Source organism: Tamandua tetradactyla, unplaced genomic scaffold, assembly GCF_023851605.1.
Source record: "Tamandua tetradactyla isolate mTamTet1 unplaced genomic scaffold, mTamTet1.pri scaffold_183_ctg1, whole genome shotgun sequence".
NCBI classification, from domain to species: domain Eukaryota; kingdom Metazoa; phylum Chordata; class Mammalia; order Pilosa; family Myrmecophagidae; genus Tamandua; species Tamandua tetradactyla.
In genome coordinates, this window is record NW_027518296.1 from 480 (window position 1) to 20,905 (window position 20,426).

Below are 20,426 nucleotides of genomic sequence, written 5' to 3' on the forward strand. Positions count from 1 at the left end.
CATTTAAAAAGCAGTTCCAGGATCTTTGGGATTTGTAAACTTTAGCAGCAGCACCCCACTCTCTGGTATCAAAATCTCTTCTACTTTGCCAGCTGCAGGGATGCAATATACCAGATATGAAATTGCTTTTCAAACAGCAGGTTTAATATGTTGCTAGTTTACACTTCTAAGGCCGAGCAAATGACCCAATTAAAACAAGTCTATAGCAATTCCAATCTAAGGCATCAGGGAAAGATACTTTGGGTTTCAAGGAGGCCAGCGAAGTGGAGGGTTTGTCTCTCAACTGAAAAGGCACAATGTGAACACAGTCAGACTTTCTCTCTCATCTGCAGAGGCACATGGTGATCATGGTCAGGGTGCCTCTCTCATATGGATGGAGATATCATGAGCACGGCATCTTCTCGTAGCTTTCTCTCCTGGCTTCCAGTTTCAGGAGGCTCCCTGGGAGGTATGTTCCTTCTTCATCTCCAAACGTCACTCACTTCTAGACTCTGCTTCTCGTGGCCAGGTTGTTTCACTCTGCTCTCTGAGCATCTGTCATTCTCCAAAAACTTTCCTCTTTTACAGGACTCCAGCACCATACTGAGACCCACTGAAAGGACTGGAGTCATGTCCTCACCTAATCGAGAGAAACAAAAAGGCCTGATTAAATCACACCTGCAGGGAATAAATCTGATTCCAGTTTGAAACATACTCTATTGGATAGGGATTCTTATGCCTTTTTGAAATGGGATTGAAATTAGAACACAGGTTGTCTAGGGGACATGCATCCCTTCAAATCAGCACCTTTCACCGTTTGGACCCTAAAAAGGACCTGTTTCTCCCATGTGCAAAATCATTCATTCCAGACTTCCTGGAAGATGGCGGCTTAGTAAGACGCGCGGATCTTAGTTTCTTCTCCAGGACACCTACTAGGGGAGTAGAAATGATACAGAAAGCACCCAAAGCCACAAGAGAGATAAAAAAGACAGTGTACCCCATCCTGGAACAGCTGGCTGGCTGAGAGAAGCAGCTCGGGTGAGATCGCCGAGGCGCGCGGACCTTACCGGGCGGGGTGGCAAGCGGCCGGAGTTACTCCCTTCCCCCTTCCCGGGCCGGCTTGGAGAATTGGAGAGGCGGTCCCCTGAAACCAAGGCGGCTGGCGCCCACACCACGCACAGCCCCCGGACCAACTGAGAGAATTGGATCGGAAACCCAGAGGCTGCGGAGAATGGTCACGGGTGGGGGAGGCGCCTTCCAAACCCGTGACTCCCGGGGAACGTGCACTCTCTCGGGCGGGCCGCTGCCGCTGGCGCCCTCCCGCCACGCTTGTTGCCCAGGGCCGACTAGAAAATTCGGACGGGCTCTTTCCCTGGCTGCGGCGACCAGCAACCCTCCCTGCGTTCGGACCGCGGGCCGGCTCAAGCCACTTTGGCTAGCGAACCCCCAGGACGGTGAGAGTTTTCCAAAGTTTAAGGTCCCACAGCACCTTTTACTGGTGGGAACCGCAGACAAACGTGTGCCATGAGTGCCACCTACTGGGCAGGATAAGAAAAACAGAACCCAGAGATTTCACAGGAAAATCTTCCAAACTTTTGGATCCAATACCCAGGGAAATCTGTCTAAATGTGCAGACACCAACAGGAGATAACAGATCACGCTCAAATAATTGAAAATATGGCCCAGTCAAAGGAACAAACCAATAGTTCAAATGAGATACAGGAGCTGAGACAACTAATGCTAAATATACGAACAGAAATGGAAAACCTCTTCAAAAACGAAATCGATAAATTGAGGGAGGACATGAAGAAGACATGGGCTGAACATAAAGAAGAAATAGAAAAACTGAAAAAGCAAATCACAAAACTTATGGAAGTGAAGGACAAAGTAGAAAAGATAGAAAAAACAATGGATACCTACAATGATAGATTCAAAGAGACAGAAGATAGAATTAGTGATTTGGAGGATGGAACATCTGAATTCCAAAAAGAAACAGAAACTATCGGGAAAAGAATGGAAAAATTTGAACAGGGTATCAGGGAACTCAAGGACAATATGAACCGCACAAATATACGTGTTGTGGGTGTCCCAGAAGGAGAAGAGAAGGGAAAAGGAGGAGAAAAACTAATGGAAGAAATTTTCACTGAAAATTTCCCAACTCTTATGAAAGACCTAAAATTACAGATCCAAGAAGTGCAGCGCACCCCAAAGAGATTAGACCCAAATAGGCGTTCTCCAAGACACTTACTAGTTAGAATGTCAGAGGTCAAAGAGAAAGAGAGGATCTTGAAAGCAGCAAGAGAAAAACAATCCATCACATACAAGGGAAACCCAATAAGACTATGTGTAGATTTCTCAGCAGAAACCATGGAGGCTAGAAGACAGTGGGATGATATATTTAAATTACTAAAAGAGAAAAACTGCCAACCAAGACTCCTATATCCAGCAAAATTGTCCTTCAAAAATGAGGGAGAAATTAAAACATTCTCAGACAAAAAGTCACTGAGAGAATTTGTGACCAAGAGACCAGCTCTGCAAGAAATACTAAAGGGAGCACTAGAGTCAGAACAAAAAAGACAGAAGAGAGAGGTATGGAGAAGAGTGTAGAAAGAAGGAAAGTCAGATATGATATATATATAATTCAAAAGGCAAAATGGCAGAGGAAAATATTATCCAAACAGTAATAACACTAAATGTTAATGGATTGAATTCCCCAATCAAAAGACATAGATTGGCAGAATGGATTAAAAAACAGGATCCTTCTATATGCTGTCTACAGGAAACACATCTTAGACCCAAAGATAAACATAGGTTGAAAGTGAAAGGTTGGGAAAAGATATTTCATTCAAATAACAACCAGAAAATAGCAGGAGTGGCTATACTAATATCCAACAAGTTAGACTTCAAATGTAAAACAGTTAAAAGAGACAAAGAAGGACACTATATACTAATAAAAGGAACAATTAAACAAGAAGACATAACAATCATAAATATTTACGCACCGAACCAGAATGCCCCAAAATACGTGAGGAATACACTGCAAACACTGAAAAGGGAAATAGACACAAATACCATAATAGTTGGAGACTTCAATTCCCCACTCTCATCAATGGACAGAACATCTAGACAGAGGATCAATAAAGAAATAGAGAATCTGAATATTACTATAAATGAGCTAGACTTAACAGACATTTATAGGACATTACATCCCACAACAGCAGGATACACCTTTCTCTCAAGTGCTCATGGATCATTCTCAAAGATAGACCATATGCTGGGTCACAAAGCAAGTCTTAACAAATTTAAAAAGATTGAAATCATACACAATACTTTCTCGGATCATAAAGGAATGAAGTTGGAAATTAATAATAGGCAGAATGCCAGAAAATTCACAAATACGTGGAGGCTCAACAACACACTCTTAAACAACGAGTGGGTCAAGGAAGAAATTGTAAGATAAATTAGTAAATACCTCGAGGAGAATGAAAATGAAAACACAACATACCAAAACTTATGGGATGCAGCAAAGGCAGTGCTAAGAGGGAAATTTATTGCCCTAAATGCCTATATCAGAAAAGAAGAAAAGGCAAAAATGCAGGAATTAACAGTTCAATTGGAAGAACTGGAGAAAGAACAGCAAACTAATCCCAAAGCAAGCAAAAGGAAAGAAATAACAAAGATTAGAGCAGAAATAAATGAAATTGAAAATATGAAAACAGTAGAGAAAATCAATAAGACCAGAAGTTGGTTCTATGAGAAAATCAATAAGATTGATGGGCCCTTATCAAGATTGACAAAAAGAAGAAGAGAGAGGATGCAAATAAATAAGATCAGAAATGGAAGAGGAGACCTAACTACTGACCTCACAGAAATAAAGGAGGTAATAACAGGATACTATGAACAACTTTACGCTAATAAATACAACAATTTAGAGGAAATGGACGGGTTCCTGGAAAGACATGAACAACCAACTTTGCCTCAAGAAGACATAGATGACCTCAACAAACCAATCACAAGTAAAGAAATTGAATTAGTCATTCAAAAGCTTCCTAAAAAGAAAAGTCCAGGACCAGATGGCTTCACATGTGAATTCTACCAAACGTTCCAGAAAGAATTAGTACCAATTCTCCTCAAACTCTTCAAAAAAATCGAAGTGGAGGGAAAACTGCCTAATTCATTCTATGAAGCCAACATCACCCTCATACCAAAACCAGGCAAAGATATTACAAAAAAAGAAAACTACAGACCAATCTCTCTAATGAATACAGATGCAAAAATCCTCAATAAAATTCTAGCAAATCGTATCCAACAACACATTAAAAGAATTATACATCATGACCAAGTAGGATTCATCCCAGGTATGCAAGGATGGTTCAACATAAGAAAATCAATTAATGTAATACACCATATCAACAAATCAAAGCAGAAAAATCACATGATCATCTCAATTGATGCAGAGAAGGCATTCGACAAGATTCAACATCCTTTCCTGTTGAAAACACTTCAAAAGATAGGAATACAAGGGAACTTCCTTAAAATGATAGAGGGAATATATGAAAAACCCACAGCTAATATCATCCTCAATGGGGAAAAATTGAAAACTTTCCCCCTAAGATCAGGAACAAGACAAGGATGTCCACTATCACCACTATTATTCAACATTGTGTTGGAGGTTCTAGCCAGAGCAATTAGACAAGAAAAAGAAATACAAGGCATCAAAATTGGAAAGGAAGAAGTAAAACTATCACTGTTTGCAGACGATATGATACTATACGTCGAAAACCCGGAAAAATCCACAACAAAACTACTAGAGCTAATAAATGAGTACAGCAAAGTAGCAGGTTACAAGATCAACATTCAAAAATCTGTAGCATTTCTATACACTAGTAATGAACAAGCTGAGGGGGAAATCAAGAAACGAATCCCATTTACAATTGCAACTAAAAGAATAAAATACCTAGGAATAAATTTAACTAAAGAGACAAAAAACCTATATAAAGAAAACTACAAAAAACTGCTAAAAGAAATCACAGAAGACCTAAATAGATGGAAGGGCATACCGTGTTCATGGATTGGAAGACTAAATATAGTTAAGATGTCAATCCTACCTAAATTGATTTACAGATTCAATGCAATACCAATCAAAATCCCAACAACTTATTTTTCAGAAATAGAAAAACCAATAAGCAAATTTATCTGGAAGGGCAGGGTGCCACGAATTGCTAAAAACATCTTGAGGAAAAAAAACGAAGCTGGAGGTCTCACGCTGCCTGACTTTAAGGCATATTATGAAGCCACAGTGGTCAAAACAGCATGGTATTGGCATAAAGATAGATATATCGACCAATGGAATCGAATAGAGTGCTCAGATATAGACCCTCTCATCTATGGACATTTGATCTTTGATAAGGCAGTCAAGCCAACTCACCTGGGACAGAGCAGTCTCTTCAATAAATGGTGCCTAGAGAACTGGATATCCATATGCAAAAGAATGAAAGAAGACCCATCTCTCACACCCTATACAAAAGTTAACTCAAAATGGATCAAAGATCTAAACATTAGGTCTAAGACCATAAAACAGTTAGAGGAAAATGTTGGGAGATATCTTATGGATCTTACAACTGGAGGCGGTTTTATGGACCTTAAACCTAAAGCAAGAGCACTGAAGAAGGAAATAAATAAATGGGAACTCCTCAAAATTAAACACTTTTGTGCATCAAAGAACTTCATCAAGAAAGTAGAAAGACAGCCTTCACAATGGGAGGCAATATTTGGAAATGATATATCAGATAAAGGTCTAGTATCCAGAATTTATAAAGAGATTGTTCATCTCAACAACAAAAAGACAGCCAACCCAATTACAAAATGGGAAAAAGACTTGAACAGACACCTCTCAGAAGAGGAAATACGGATGGCCAAGAGGCACATGAAGAGATGCTCAATGTCCCTGGCCATTAGAGAAATGCAAATCAAAACCACAATGAGATATCATCTCACACCCACCAGAATGGCCATTATCAACAAAACAGAAAATGACAGGTGCTGGAGAGGATGCGGAGAAAGAGGCACACTTATCCACTGTTGGTGGGAATGTCAAATGGTGCAACCACTGTGGAAGGCAGTTTGGCGGTTCCTCAAAAAGCTGAATATAGAATTGCCATACGACCCAGCAATACCATTGCTAGGTATCTACTCAAAGGACTTAAGGGCAAAGACACAAACGGACATTTGTGCACACCAATGTTTATAGCAGCATTATTTACAATTGCAAAGAGATGGAAACAGCCAAAATCTCCATCAACAGAAGAGTGGCTAAACAAACTGTGGTATATACATACGATGGAATATTATGCAGCTTTAAGACAAGAGAAACTTATGAACCATGTAATAACATGGATGGACCTAGAGAATATTATGCTGAGTGAATCCAGCCAAAAACTAAAGGACAAATACTGTATGGTCCCACTGATGTGAACGGACATTCGAGAATAAACTTGAAATATGTCATTGGTAACAGAGCTCAGCAGGAGTTAGAAACAGGGTAAGACAATGGGTAATTGAAGCTGAAGGGATACAGACTGTGCAACAGGACTAGATACAAAAACTCAAAAATGGACAGCACAATAATACCTAATTGTAAAGTAATCATGTTAAAACACTGAATGAAGCTGCATCTGAGCTATAGGTTTTTGTTTTGTTTTGTTTTGTTTTGATTTTACTATTATTACTTTTATTTTTTTCTCTATATTAACATTCTATATCTTTTTCGGTTATGTTGCTAGTTCTTCTAAACCAATGCAAATGTACTAAGAAATGATGACCATGCACATCATCTATGTGATGATGTCAAGAATTAATGATTGCATATGTAGAATGGTATGATCTCTAAATGTTGGGTTAATTTCTTTTTTTCCGTTAATTAAAAAAAAAAAAAAAGAGAAGGGATAATTGGAGCTGAAGGGATACAGACTGTACAACGGGACTGGATATAAAAACTCAGAAATGGACAGCACAATACTACCCAATTGTAATGCAATTATGTTAAAACACTGAATGAAGCTGCATGTGAGGTATAGGTTTTTTGTTTTTGTTTTTTTTGTTTTTTTTTCTTTCTATTATTGTTTTAATTCTTATTCTGTTGTCTTTTTATTTCTTTTTCTAAATCGATGCAAATGTACTAAGAAATGATGAATATGCAACTATGTGATGTTATTAAGAATTACTGATTGTACATGTAGATTGGAATGATTTCTAATTGTTTTGTTAATTCTTTTTTTAATAAAAAAAAAAATCATTCATTCCATAACAGGATCAGAGAACCTTAGACCACTTCACTAGCAACAGACATGTAATACAAAGCGAGAAATGAACAAAGTCCTTCAAAGTTCATTAGGGCACAGTCTCTGAACGGCAAAACTACACTCTGGCTTTGGACTTCTAAAAACCCAAGACAAGTCATTTGTTGCCAACATGCGAAGGAGGAACAGTCCTGGAATACACATATGCTGTCGGATAGGTTGGGGGGAACATAGGGGACACAGGACCCAAGCAGATTCCACAATCTGCAGGACAAAGTCCACTGGATTTCAAAGTCTGACAGTCATTGGTCCTTGGGGCTTCTGAAAGCAGCAGGCCCACCCGTAACAAAGGCCTCTGCAGACGTCTGCCTCTCTCCAAAGGGAACCTTGTGGGAAATTGGGGAGAACACCTTTTCCTTGGCACCACCCCCTCCCAGCATGGGGGCGGCAGCCGGGCTCTGTGTCATCTCTGCCGCGCATGCTCACCCCACCCTGTGGTGGCAGCCAGGCTCTCCCCAAACCCCAGGGAATGTGCCCCCCTCTCTGCAAGGCCCGAGGCGGAACGACGCTTCCATTGCCATGAGGTGGAAGGCCCATCCCTGGCCTTTGGGGCAAACTCACTCTCTCCACAGGCTTGGGTATGTCCGCTCTCCTGGCCCGAGGCTTCTTGACTTCAGACCTCAGCCTCCATGCTTTTGCCTCTGAACTCACTTTGCTTCCATGGTGTTCCTTCTCTGAACCCCACACTCCAGACTGGCAGTAGCTCTCTTTCTACAGGTCCCACGGCCCTCTCATTGGCTTTCAAGGCAGTAGCTTTGGATCATGCCCATCAGACAGACCGCGTTTCCACAAACCCTCCATGGAGAACTCCATGTCCAATTCTGGCTTTCTCTGAAAAGACTGACTGGTTCCGTCCTCACAGGGAGCACTATTCCCTGGCATCTCAGTTCCTGGAAGCCCACACTTTACCCGAACATCAACTTCTGGTTTCTTCCTACCCTAGAGTTCAGGCCTCAGCTCATCTCTCTCCGATCACATCTGACAATAACGTGAGGAGAAACCAGGCTGCACTTTTCACATTTCAAGGGGAAATCTCTCATGCTAAACATCCAGGTTCATGACGTTTGAAATCTACCTTCCAGACAAAGCCACTAGTCCATCCTGCCCGACTACATGCTACTGGAAAACAAGGATCGCCTTTCTTCCGCTTTGCAATCGCACATGCCTCTTTTCTGTCTACGGCCTCATCTGAGGTATCTCTAGGGGCCACATCTCTACCAACAGTTTCTTCAAAGCATTCTAGGCCTTCTCTGTCAAGGTTCTCACAATTAGCCCACATCCTTCCCTCATCCATTTCAAAAGCCGTTCCAACATCTTTGGTGTTTGCAAACTGCAGCAGCAGCACCCCACTCTCCAGTACCAAAATCGGTTCTGCTTTGCCAGATGAAGGAATGCAATACATCGGAAACGGAATGGTTTTTCAAAAGGCCAACTCAGTAAGTTGCTAGTTTACACTTCTAAGGCTGAGCAAATGACCCAGTTAAAACAAGTCTATAGCAATTCCAATCTAAGGCATCCAGGGAAAGATACCTTGGGGATCAAGGAGGCCAACGAAGTGCAGGGTTTGTCTCTCAACTGAGAAGGCACATGGTGAACACAGTCAGACTTTCTCTCTCATCTGCAGAGGCACATGGTGAACACGGTCAGGGTGCCTCTCTCATATGGATGGAGACACAGTGAGCACGGCGTCTTCTGCTAGCTTTCTCTCCTGGCTTCCGGTTTCAGGAAGCACCCTGGGAGGCATGTTCCTTCTTCATCTCCAAACGTCGCTGGCTGCTAGACTCTGCTTCTCATGGCCAGGTCGTTCTGCTCTGCTCTCTGTGCATCTGTCATTCTCCAAAAAGGTTCCTCTTTTTCAGGACTCCAGCACCATACCGAGACCCACTGAAAGGACTAGAGTCATGTCCTCACCTAATCGAGCGAAACAAAAAGGCCTGATTAAATCACACCTGCAGGGAGAGGATCTGATTCCAGTTTGAAACATACACTATTGGATGGGGATTCTTCTGCCTTTTTGAAATGGGATGGAAAATAGAACACAGCTTGTCTAGGGGACATGCATCCCTTCAAATCAGCACATTTTACCGTCTGGACCCATAAAAGGACCTGTTTCTCCCACGCGCAAAAGACATTCATTCCATAACAGTATCAGGGAACCTTAGACCACTTCGCTAGCAACAGACATGAAATACAAAGTGAGAAATGAACAAAGTCCTTTCAAAGTTCTTTATGGCACGGTCTCTGAACTGCAAAATTACCTTCTGGCTTTGGACCTCTAAAAACCCAAGGCAAGTCACTATTGCCAACATATGAAGGAGGAACAGTCCTGGAGTACACACATGCTGTCTGATAGGGTGGAGGGAACACAGGGGACACAGGACCCAAGCAGATTCGAAAATGTGCAGAACAAAGTCCATTGGATTTCAAAGTCTGACATTCATTGGTCCTTGGGGCTTCTGAAAGCAGCAGGCCCACCCGTAACAAAGGCCTCTGCAGAGGTTTGCCTCTCTCCAAAGGGAACCTTGTGGGAAATTGGGGTGAACACCTATTTCTTGGTGCCACCCTCTCCCAGCATGGGAGCGGCACCTAGGCTCTGTGCCATCTCTGTGGCATATCCTCACCCCACCATGTGGTGGCAACCAGGTTCTCCCCAAACCCCAGGAATATGCCCCACTCTCTGCAAGGCCTGAGGTGGAATGATGCTTCCACTGCATCAAAATGCAAGGCACATCCTCAGCCTTTGAGCCAAATTCACCCTCTCTACAGGCTTGGGTGGGTCTGCTGTCCTGGCCTGAGGCTGCTTCACTTCGGACCTCAGCTCCCATGGTTTGGCCTCTGAAGTTGTTTTTCATCCATCAGGTCCCTTGTCTGAACCCCACAGTCCAGGCTGGCAGTTGCTCTCTTTGTACAGGTCCCAGAGCACTCTCGCTGGCTTTCTAGGCTGTAGTCTTGGACCATGCCCATCAGACATAGAAGTATCCTTCCTGGATAACTCCATGTCCGATCCTGGCATTCTCTGAAAAGGCTGACTGGTGCCATCCTCACAGAGAGCACTATTCTCTGAGGTTTCCATTCCTGGAAGCCCATAATTTTCCACAATATCTACTTTGTGTTGTTTCATACCCAAGAGTTCAGGTCTCAGTGAATCTCTTTCTGGTCGCATCTCACAATAAGGGCTGAGGAGAAACCAGCCTGCACTTTCAACCTTTCACTTGGAGATCTCTTCTGCTAAACATCCAAGTGGTGTGGCATTTAAAATCTACCTTCCAGATGTGTCAAGAGCTCACAGATAGTGGGGTGGGGTTGCACACACATGGCATGGGGCTGGGGGTGGCTCGAGGCACAGGACCACAGTTGCCCAGAGTTGGGAGGGTTGGCAGAAATGCACGCATGCACGTGCATGGGTCAGGGGAGGCCAGACACTGATGTATGTTTGTACAAGGTTTGGGGGTGTTGTATGTCTCTAAGTTTTGGGGGCAGATGTTGCCCAGCTATGAAGGTGAGCACTTGCAGCCTTGAGGTGCAGGTGATTATGCACAGGGGGTAGGGAGGTGAGGGGGACTAGGGGTGGGATCAGGTTCACAGTTCCCAGCAGGGGTGGGGTGAGACTGTGCACTTGCCTGTGAGAGGTGTGTCATTCTGGGGTATGTGAGTGGGTTTGTGTGGGGCGAGGATGTGTGGGGGCTTTAAGGCAGGCATGCTTGGAGGGTGATGAAAGGGAAGGTGATGGGGTTCAGATGCCTGGGTGTTGGCGAAGGACATGGCAGGAACTGCATGCGTGAGTGTAGCATGTTCAAGAAACATGGCTTGGCTTATTTCCTAGTACCTGTCTCCCTGTCTCTGCATTCCTGAGGGTTCTGGACCTCTGTGTGGAAAGCAGCACATTAGACTATGCACTAGCTGGTTGAACTCTGGTTCTATGCGTTTCACTTCTTCAGTTTTTGCAACCAGGGCAACCCTAAGTGGTACAGAAGACAGTCCCTGGTCACTTACGCCCTGGAATCGATGTCCCACTCATTTTTCTGTCACTTCTCTAGCTGTTCTTTGGAGCAGGGGTGACTTCAACCTATCTTATTCTGCCATCCTCTTGCTAGTAATAAAGACTTCAGATATTCACCATTAAGATGACAACTGTGTTTTTTTTTTCTTATAAGCAATAAGGACAACCAGATCAATATACTGAGCCCTTGACCTTGGGGTCTGCTCCTGTGCTGGTTTGAAAGATGTACATATTCTAGAAAAGCCATGTTTTAATCCTAATCCCATTTTGTAAAAGTAGCTGTTTCTTCTAATCCATATTCAGTACTGGATGTTTGAAACCTTAATTAGATCATCTCCCTGGAGATGTGACTCCATCAGGAGAGGTTGTTAAACTGGATTAGATGGAGATGCGTCTCCACTCATTCTAGGTGGGTCTTGATTACTTTACTGGACTCCTATAAAAGAGAGATTCGGAGAGAGCAGAGAAGGATGACAGAATGTCACAGAACCACAAAGCAGAGAGTCCACTGGCCAGCAAATTTTGGAGATGAAGAAGGGAAATGCCTCCCAGGGAGCTGGAAAGGAAGCAAGCAGATGAGGCCATGTTCATTATGTGCTTTTCCACTTCAGAAAGAAACCCTGAACTTCATCAGCCTTCTTGAATCAAGGTATCTTTCCCTGGATGCCTTAGATTGGGCACTTCTATAGACTTTCTGTAGTTGGCATATTTCCACAGCATAAAAACTGGTAACTAACAACTTATTAAATTCCCCTTTTAAAAAGCCACTCCATTTCTGGCATATTGCTTTCTGGCAGCTAGCAAACTAGCACAGCCCCTAAGAAACTTATTCCTGCAAAGGTTAGGCTAAGTCTACTTAAAATTGAGCCTAAGTTTCACACCCAGAGAACCTCTATTGTTGCTCAGATGTGACCTCTCTCTCTGAGCCAACTAGCAGGTGAACTCACTGCCCTCCCCACTACATGGGATGTGACTCCTAGGGGTGTAAATCTCCCTGGAAATGTGGAACAGAAATCCCAGGAAAAGCTGGGCCCCAGCATCAAGGGTTTGAGAAAGACTTCTTGACCAAAAGGAGTAAAAGAGAAATGAAACAAAATACACTTTCCATGGCAGAGTTAAGAGGTTATGCTGGAGGTTATTCTTCTGCTTTCTACAGATATCCCTTTTTAGTCTATGATGTATTAGAGTGGCCAGAGGGAAGTACCTGAAAAGTTGAGCTGTGTTCCAGAAGACTTGATTCTTGAAGATGATTGTATAGTGAAGATATAACTTTTACAATGTCACTGTGTGATTATGAAAACCTTGCTTCTGATGCTCCTTTTATCTAGAGTATGGGCAGATGAGTAAAGAAAAATGGATAAAAATAAATAAATAATAGAGGTAAAATAAATTGGGAAGATGGAAAAACTGGTGGTCAATGAGAGGGAGGGGTTAGGGGTATGGGATTATGAGTTCTCCCTTTATTCTTTCTATTTCTTTTCTGGAGTTATGAAAATGTTGTAAAAATTATCATGGTGATGAATTCACAACTATGTGATGATATCATGAGCCACTGATTGTACAACAGGTGTGGACTGTATCTGTGTGAAGATTTGTCAACAAAAATTTTTTTTAAATGACAGCTGTGTGTTTTTTCTAAGGTCCTTCTTGATGTTGAGAGATTTCTTTTATAGTTCCAGTTTGTTGAGTGATTTTACCATGGATGGGTGTTGTTCTATCAGATGCTTTTCTGTCTCAATTAGGATAATCATGGGTTTTCCCCTTCATTCTATTTACCTGGCACATTATATTGCCTTATTTTTGTAAGTTGAATTGCCCTTTATTCCTGGAGTAAATTGTGCTTATGACAGTGTATTATGTCTTTAAAAAGCAGCTTAATTGAATTTGCTACTTATTGAGCATTTTGGGTCAATATTTCTAAGAAATACTGGTCTGTATTTTATCTTAATACTTTGACCTAGTATTGGTATCTTGGAAAAACTGGTCTCCCAGAATGAGTCAGGAAGTGTTCCCTCACCTTCTACATTTTGGAAGCGATTGAGAAATCTAGATGCTAATTCTTTAAATGCTAGGTAAAACACCAATGAGTCAAGCAATTGTGGACTTTCCTTTTTTGGAAGTATTTACATTACTGATTCAATCTCCTTACTTGATGTGGGTCTGATCAGTATTTATATTTCTTCAGGATCAATTTAGGTGGTTTGTGTCTTTCTAGAAATTTGTCCATTCCATCTGGGTTATCGAATTCGTACATGTTATAGTTGAGGGTAATATTCTCACTCTCATTTCTGCTTTTAGCAATTTGAGTCATCTCTTTTTTACAGTTGCTGGAGCAAAAGTCTGTCAATATCATCGCTGTTTCAAAGAACAAACCTTTAGTATCTGTCTTAGTTTTCTGGGGCTGTTGCACAAAGTACCACAGATGCACTGTCTTAAAACAGCATATTTACTGTCTTACCATTTTGGAGGTGAAGTGTTATCAGGGCCTTGTCTCCTCTTAAAGGAGAGAATGCATTATAAGCCTCTCTCTTGGCTTCTATTGGGTGGCAATGAAATTCCTCTGCTTGTGGCAGTCTAATTCAATCTCTGACTCCATCACATGGCTGTCTCTCTATTTCACTCTTACTGTGTCCAAGTTCACTCTTCCTAAAACAACAATCATATTTTATTAAAGGCCCATTCAAACACCAGTGTTCATCCTCTTGAAATACCAGGTGGTGGCCACATCCTCTCTAAGCTCTGCAGAGTTGACCCTTACTCTTCATTCGCAAGGCTGATATTCACCGCAAGACTTGAGGATGTCCTTAGGGCCAGACAGCTGCATCAATGGTTCTATATTTCAGTCATTCTTATTTCATTTTGTTCCATTTCTGGAACAAATTGATCTACAGATTCAACAAAGTGCCAATGAAAATTCCAGCAAACTACTTTGAAGATTTGGAAAAAGCTAACTACCAAAATCATCTGGAAGGGAAAGAGACTCTGAATAGCTAAAAGCACCCTAAAAATACAAGAACAAAGTGAGAGGATTAATACTCCCTGACTTTAAAACCTATTATAAAGCCACAGTGGTCAAAACAGCATGGTACTGGCACAAAGATGGAAGCAATGAACAACAGAATCGAGAGTGCAGAAATAGACCACCAAATCTATGGTCAACTGATTTTGACAAGGCCCCCAAATCCTTTGAACTGAGACAAAATAGTCTTCTCAATAACTGGGCATGGAAGAACTCGATATCAATAGTCAAGAGAATGAAAGAGGACCCCTATCTTACACCCTACACAAAAATTAACTCAAAGCAGATCAAACACATAAATATAAGAACTAGCATCATAAAGCTTCTAGTAGAAAATATAGGGAAACATCTTAAGACATAGTAATAGGAAGTAGCTGCCTAAACTTTACAACCAAAGCACAAGCAACAACAACAAAAAACAGATAAATGGGAACTCCTCAATATCAAATGCTTCTGCACCTCAAAAGATTTTGTCAAAAAGTTGAAGAGGCAGTCAACTCAATGGGAGAAAATATTTGGAAATTACACATCGGACAAAGGTTTCATTTCCTGTGTATACAAAGAAATCATACAACTCAACAACAAAAGAACAAACAACCCAGTTTTAAAATGGGCTAAAGAAATGCATAGGTCTTTTTTGAATAGCAAATACAGATGGCTCAAAAGCACATAAAGGAGTCCTCATTTTCACTGGCTATAAGGAAATGCAGACTAAGACTACAATGAGATACCACCTCACATGTATAAGAATGGCTACTATTAGAGTCAAGAGATTATCCTGGAGGTTATTCTTATGCATTAAATATATATCACCTTGTTAGTCAAGATGTAATGGAGAGGCTGGAGGGTACTGCCTGAAAATGTAGAGCTGTGTTCTAGTAGCCATGTTTCTTGAAGATGATTGTATCATGATATAGCTTTCACAATGTGATGGTGTGATTGTGAAAAACTTGTGTCTGATGTTCCTTTTATCTACCTTATCAAAAGATGAGTAAAACATATGGAATAAAAATAAACACATGTTAAATAAATTTAGATTGGGATGCCAGTGATCAACGAAAGTGAGGGGTAGGGGTATGTTATGTATGAATTTTTTGTGGTTGAGTTTTTATTTCTTTTTGTGAATTGATGCAAATGTTCTAGGAAATGATCATGATGATGAATATGCAACTATGTGATGATATTGTGAATTAGTGATGATATATGTAGAATGGAATGATGAAAAGTTAAGAATGCTTACATTTGTTTGTTGTTATATATTTTTTTAATTTAAAAATTAAAAAACATTCAAAGTAAAAAAATGGCTACTATTAAACAAACAGGAAACTATAAAGTTGGACAGGATGTGGAGAAATTGGGACACTTTTGCACTGCTGGTGGAATGTATAATGGTGCAGCCACTATGGAAGACTGTTTGGCAGTTCCTTAGGAAAATAAATATTGAGTTTCCCTATGACCCAGCAATAGCACTATTTGGTACATACCCCGAAGAGCTGAAAGCAACTATGCAGACATCTGCACACCAACGTTCGCAGCAGCATTATTCAAAATCACCGAAAGATGGAAACAGACCAAATGCCCATCAACAGATGAGTGGATCAGCAAAATGTGGTATATACATATGATGGAATGTTATGCAGCAGTAAGACAAAATGATGTCCTGAAACACACAACAAGATGCATGAGTCTTGAGGAAAAAATGCTGAGTGAAGTTAGCCAGACACAAAAGGATAGATACCATATGAGTCCACTTTTTATGACCAGAATAAAGGTATAATCAGACACTTATAACACAGGATATAGGAGACTTAGAGATACACAGATGCTAGAGATGGGAATATAGTCCTCTAGCCTCCTATACTCTGGAGCAGCTAGAAGGAAAAATATGAGAGGATCGTATGGTAGCCCATGACAAACTCTGGGATCTGTCCTGAAAACACTTGTTGAAGAGTGCTTTGAAAACTATTGTTTCTTTTATTTCTTTGCTTGTATATATGTTACACTATACAATAAATAAAAAGGTAACAAAAAAAAAGAAAAGAATTGCAGTGTCCGTACAAGCCAGCCCAGAATCAAGAAAAAAGGCTTAAAAGTGGTGGGGTCTCACAGCACCCTGGCTGGCCTCTTCCTTATTTCACCACCAGCTTAGCATGGGGCCACTCATGTCCCAAGTGCAGATCCCTGGCCCCAGTTCTAGAGGGGGCAGAGCAGCCCTCGTGCACACACTCAGAACATGTGTGGCTGGCTGAATCTGTCTGGTCATGGCCCGAGGGGCTCACCCTCCCAGAGTTGGCCCTGCACGTGGAAGGTGGTTCACTGATCCCCCTACAAAGAACAGGCAAATGGCTACCTGGGGTGAGAGGCTGCTGACTGTAGGATGAACAGTGCGGTGGCCAGGACCATGAGGAAACTATTTCCTAGGGAAGAGAGGACATTCACACCCATGTAGATGGGATTTCTTAGGGCCAAACCTGCATGCCCAGGACAAGACATCCCTGCAGAAAGGACCAGGGAGGGCTTGGCCAGGAGCTATTCTCCAGACTCATTGTATGGAGAAGCGTGGAAGGAGATAACTTGCCCAGGCCATCTGCAAAGACACAGAAAGGTGTTTTCTTTCTCCTTTCTTTCCATCTTCCTTTCTTTCGTTAGTGTCTGTCTTTCAAGGAGAACTCCTGTCATAACAGTAGTGGGATATAAATTTAAGGAATGCATGCCTCAGAGTGGAAATTCCAGCAATGATGCATTAAAATATAAAAATTTCCAAGTTTAATCAAAATAGTACAACTCACAAAGAAACAGGAAGTGATGGCCCAGGCGAAGGAGAAGATTAAAGCACAGAAACCACCAGTGAGGCTGCTCAGACCTGGGACATTCCAAACAAAGATGTTTTAAAATTGTTCCTAAATATGCCCAAGAGCTAAAGGAAAACATGGACAAAGAATTACAGGAAATCAGGGAATTGACAGATGAGCACAAAGAGAGTACTGATAGTGAGATGAAAACTATGAAAAGGAACCAAAGCCGACCATGACTCTGTATCTGGCAAAACTGCCTTTCAAAAATGAGGGAGGAATTAAGACATTCCCAGAAAAACAAAAGCTGAGGGACTTCTTCCCCATCAGACTCACCCTACAAGTCATGCCAAAGGGAGTCCTGCAGGTTGAAAGGAAAGGACACTAGACATGAAATCACAGACACATGGAGAAATAAAGATCTCCAGTAAATTAATATCATGGGCAAATATAAATACCAGCACTATTGTATTTTGTATTAGTAACTCCACTTTTCACTTCCTACAAGATCTAAAAGGCACATGCATAAGATATGATAAATCAATGCCCGGGACTCATAATGTGTAACTATGTAATGTGTGATATGCGGTACATAAAATTGGGTGGGTAAAGGGGTTTGGGAGCATGGTTTATGATGGTATTGAAGTTCTTAAATTGGTAGCTAAGCAAATGAAATTGTTATAAACTTGGCGTGTTAAATTTAAGATCATGGTAATCATGAAGAAACTTAATTATTAGGGAATATGCAAGCTCATAGTGACAGAAAGCAGAGCACAGGTTACCAGGGGTGGGAGTTAGGGCAATAAGGAGTTAATGCAAAGTGAGTGCAGGGTTTCATCTGGGGTGTAGGGAAAGTTATAGTAATGGATACTGGTGAGGATATTTCAATACTGAGTGTGATTAATCCTACTGCATCGTGTGCTGGGAGGGGCTGGGAGGGGCTGGGATGGGAAGGTTTATGTTGAATATATGATTCTACAAAAAAAAAAGAAGAAAAGATGAAGAGATAATGACAATTAAATGTAATACATGATACCAGATGGGAGCAAATAAGGAAGGTAAAAAGGCTCAAAAGGATATTAGTGAAACATAAGAATATAGTGGAATACAGATTGTCACCTTTATATCTTAACTTTATAGATTTAAGTTTTTGGAGGTTGATAACCACACTTAAGGTGATTACACAAATGAATATGCTTGTTTATAGGAAATGTATGTGGAAGTATTATGTACCAAGGAGTAAAATGTGGACAACCTTCTTTCAGATGTTCAGAAAATACATAGATAGATGGAGAGACAGGCAGACAGGGTAGAGGAGGCAAAATGTTGAAACTGGCAAATCTGGGTACCTGATTGGGGGGGTTTCTGGTGTTCTCTGTACAGAGTTTGTATTAATTTTGCTTCTGTCCTGTAAGTTTGAAATTATTATTTATGGCCAAATAAATAATTTACTTATTGCCAAATAAAAAGTTAAATATATATATATATATAACATTATTCTATTGATGTAAAAAAAGACCTCTTGATGATTCTTCCCTATTTTGAAATGTTCACCTTCACTGAACATTTTTAAAAAGTGTTATAAAACTTTGTAAAACATATAGTATAAATATAACCATATATAAATCACAATCACAGAATCACATTTGCTTTTCCCTTTCTCAAATACCTGAAATCACTCAGGCATGGAATGACAGTCACTTTATCTTAAATAAACAGACATCAAATTACACAGACATCTTTGAAAACAAAAATGCCCCCTATGAAATCACAACACCCTGGCTGTTACAACGTCAAGGTCCCCACTTTCTTAGGGCGGCTATTTCATAGAGGAAATGAGTGACCTCTGGACATTTAAAAGGCACAGCCCATGCACCTGCTGAACCTGTGCTGTGAAGCTTACCTGGACCTGAGATGAGAGTTCCACCTTGCTGAGCGGCATCTCCTTGAAAATTAAGAAGAGGGCCAGTCACCATTTGCCACAGGCTCTGAGTGCTTCCTGAGGGCATGTCTGACTTCACATGGGGGGCTCTGCCCTGAAATATTAGGAATTTAATACTTTAAATATTTTTATACTTTCATGTTACTTAAATGTTATATTCTGTAAGATGTTAAGACGTTAGCATTTTTATAAAATATTTTTTACTTGCAAGTCATTTTACTTTCTCCCTGTCTTTTCAATCATGCAGCGTTTCTCTGGGGGCACCTAATTCTTAAACATTATAGAATGTTTAGCACATTCCTGGCCTCTGCACATGCAACTGCAGTAACACATGCAATGCTACCCACAGTGTGACAACCAAAAATGCCTCTAGACATTGTCAACTGTTTCAGGAAGAGGATCTGATTAGTTTCAAACATACAGTATTGAATCGGGATTACTGTGCCTTTATGAAATGGGATTTACATTTAAATATGGCTTTTCTAGGGGACATACATCCTTTCAAAACAGCACAATCCATCCTCTGGATCCTAAAAAGGACATGTCTTCACCATATAAAAAATACATTTATTCCATAACAATATCAGAGACCCTTAACCCATTTTGGTAGCAACAGATATGAAATACAAAGCTAGAAACACACAAACGTCTATCCATGTTTGTTATGGGCACATTCTTTCTAAGGCAAAATTATCCTCTGGCTTTGGACCTGTAAAACCTGAAGACAAGTCACTTGTTGCCAACACACAAAGGAGGAACAGACATGGGATACACATATGCATTCCCATAGGGTGGAGGGAACAGAGTGGACACAGGACCCAAGCAGTTTCAAAAACCTACAGCGCAAAGTCCATTAGATTTCAAAGTCTGAGAGTCATTTCTCCTTAGGGCTACTGGAAGCAGAAGCTCCACCCATTCCAAAGGCCTATGCAGAGGCCTGCCTCTCTCCAGATGCAACCCTGTGGGACACTGGGGTGAACACCACTTTCGTGGCACCACCCTCTCCCAGCATGGGGGCGGCACCCAGGCTCTCTGCCACCTCCACGGCACATGTTCATCCCACCAGGTGGTGGCAGCCAGGCTCTCCCCACACCCCAGGGAATGGGCTTCACTCTCCACAAGGCCTGAGGCGGAATGACTCTCCCACTGCAACAAAGTGCAAGGCACATCCTCGGCCTTTGAGCCAAATTCACCCTCTCCAGGGGCCTGGGTCAGTTGGCTCGCCTGGCCAGAGCCTTCTTGACTTCAGACCTTATCCTCCATGGTTTTGCTCAGAGGTTATTTTTCTTCCATTGTGTCCCTTCTCTGAACCCGACAGTCCAGACTGACAGTGGCT

The 20,426-nt window shown here is 41.4% G+C and overlaps 1 long non-coding RNA gene across 5 annotated transcripts in view; it reads right to left on the reverse strand.

Annotated features, from left to right (window-relative positions):
• Positions 1–232: 232 nt before the first annotated feature.
• LOC143673197 (uncharacterized) overlaps positions 233–20,426 on the reverse strand; it is a 44,640-nt gene continuing 24,446 nt past the window's right edge. The window contains exons 10-14 of one of the 5 annotated variants that reach the window (XR_013170243.1): positions 19,052–19,184; positions 13,796–13,979; positions 12,542–12,661; positions 8,868–9,248; positions 233–619 (exon numbers count right to left, since the gene is read on the reverse strand). This is a non-coding gene — a long non-coding RNA (uncharacterized LOC143673197). Of the gene's footprint in view, positions 620–8,867; positions 9,249–12,541; positions 12,662–13,795; positions 13,984–15,674; positions 16,017–19,051; positions 19,185–20,426 lie in introns of those variants that run through there. The other 4 variants (XR_013170241.1, XR_013170242.1, XR_013170244.1 and 1 more) reach the window with 4 other exon arrangements.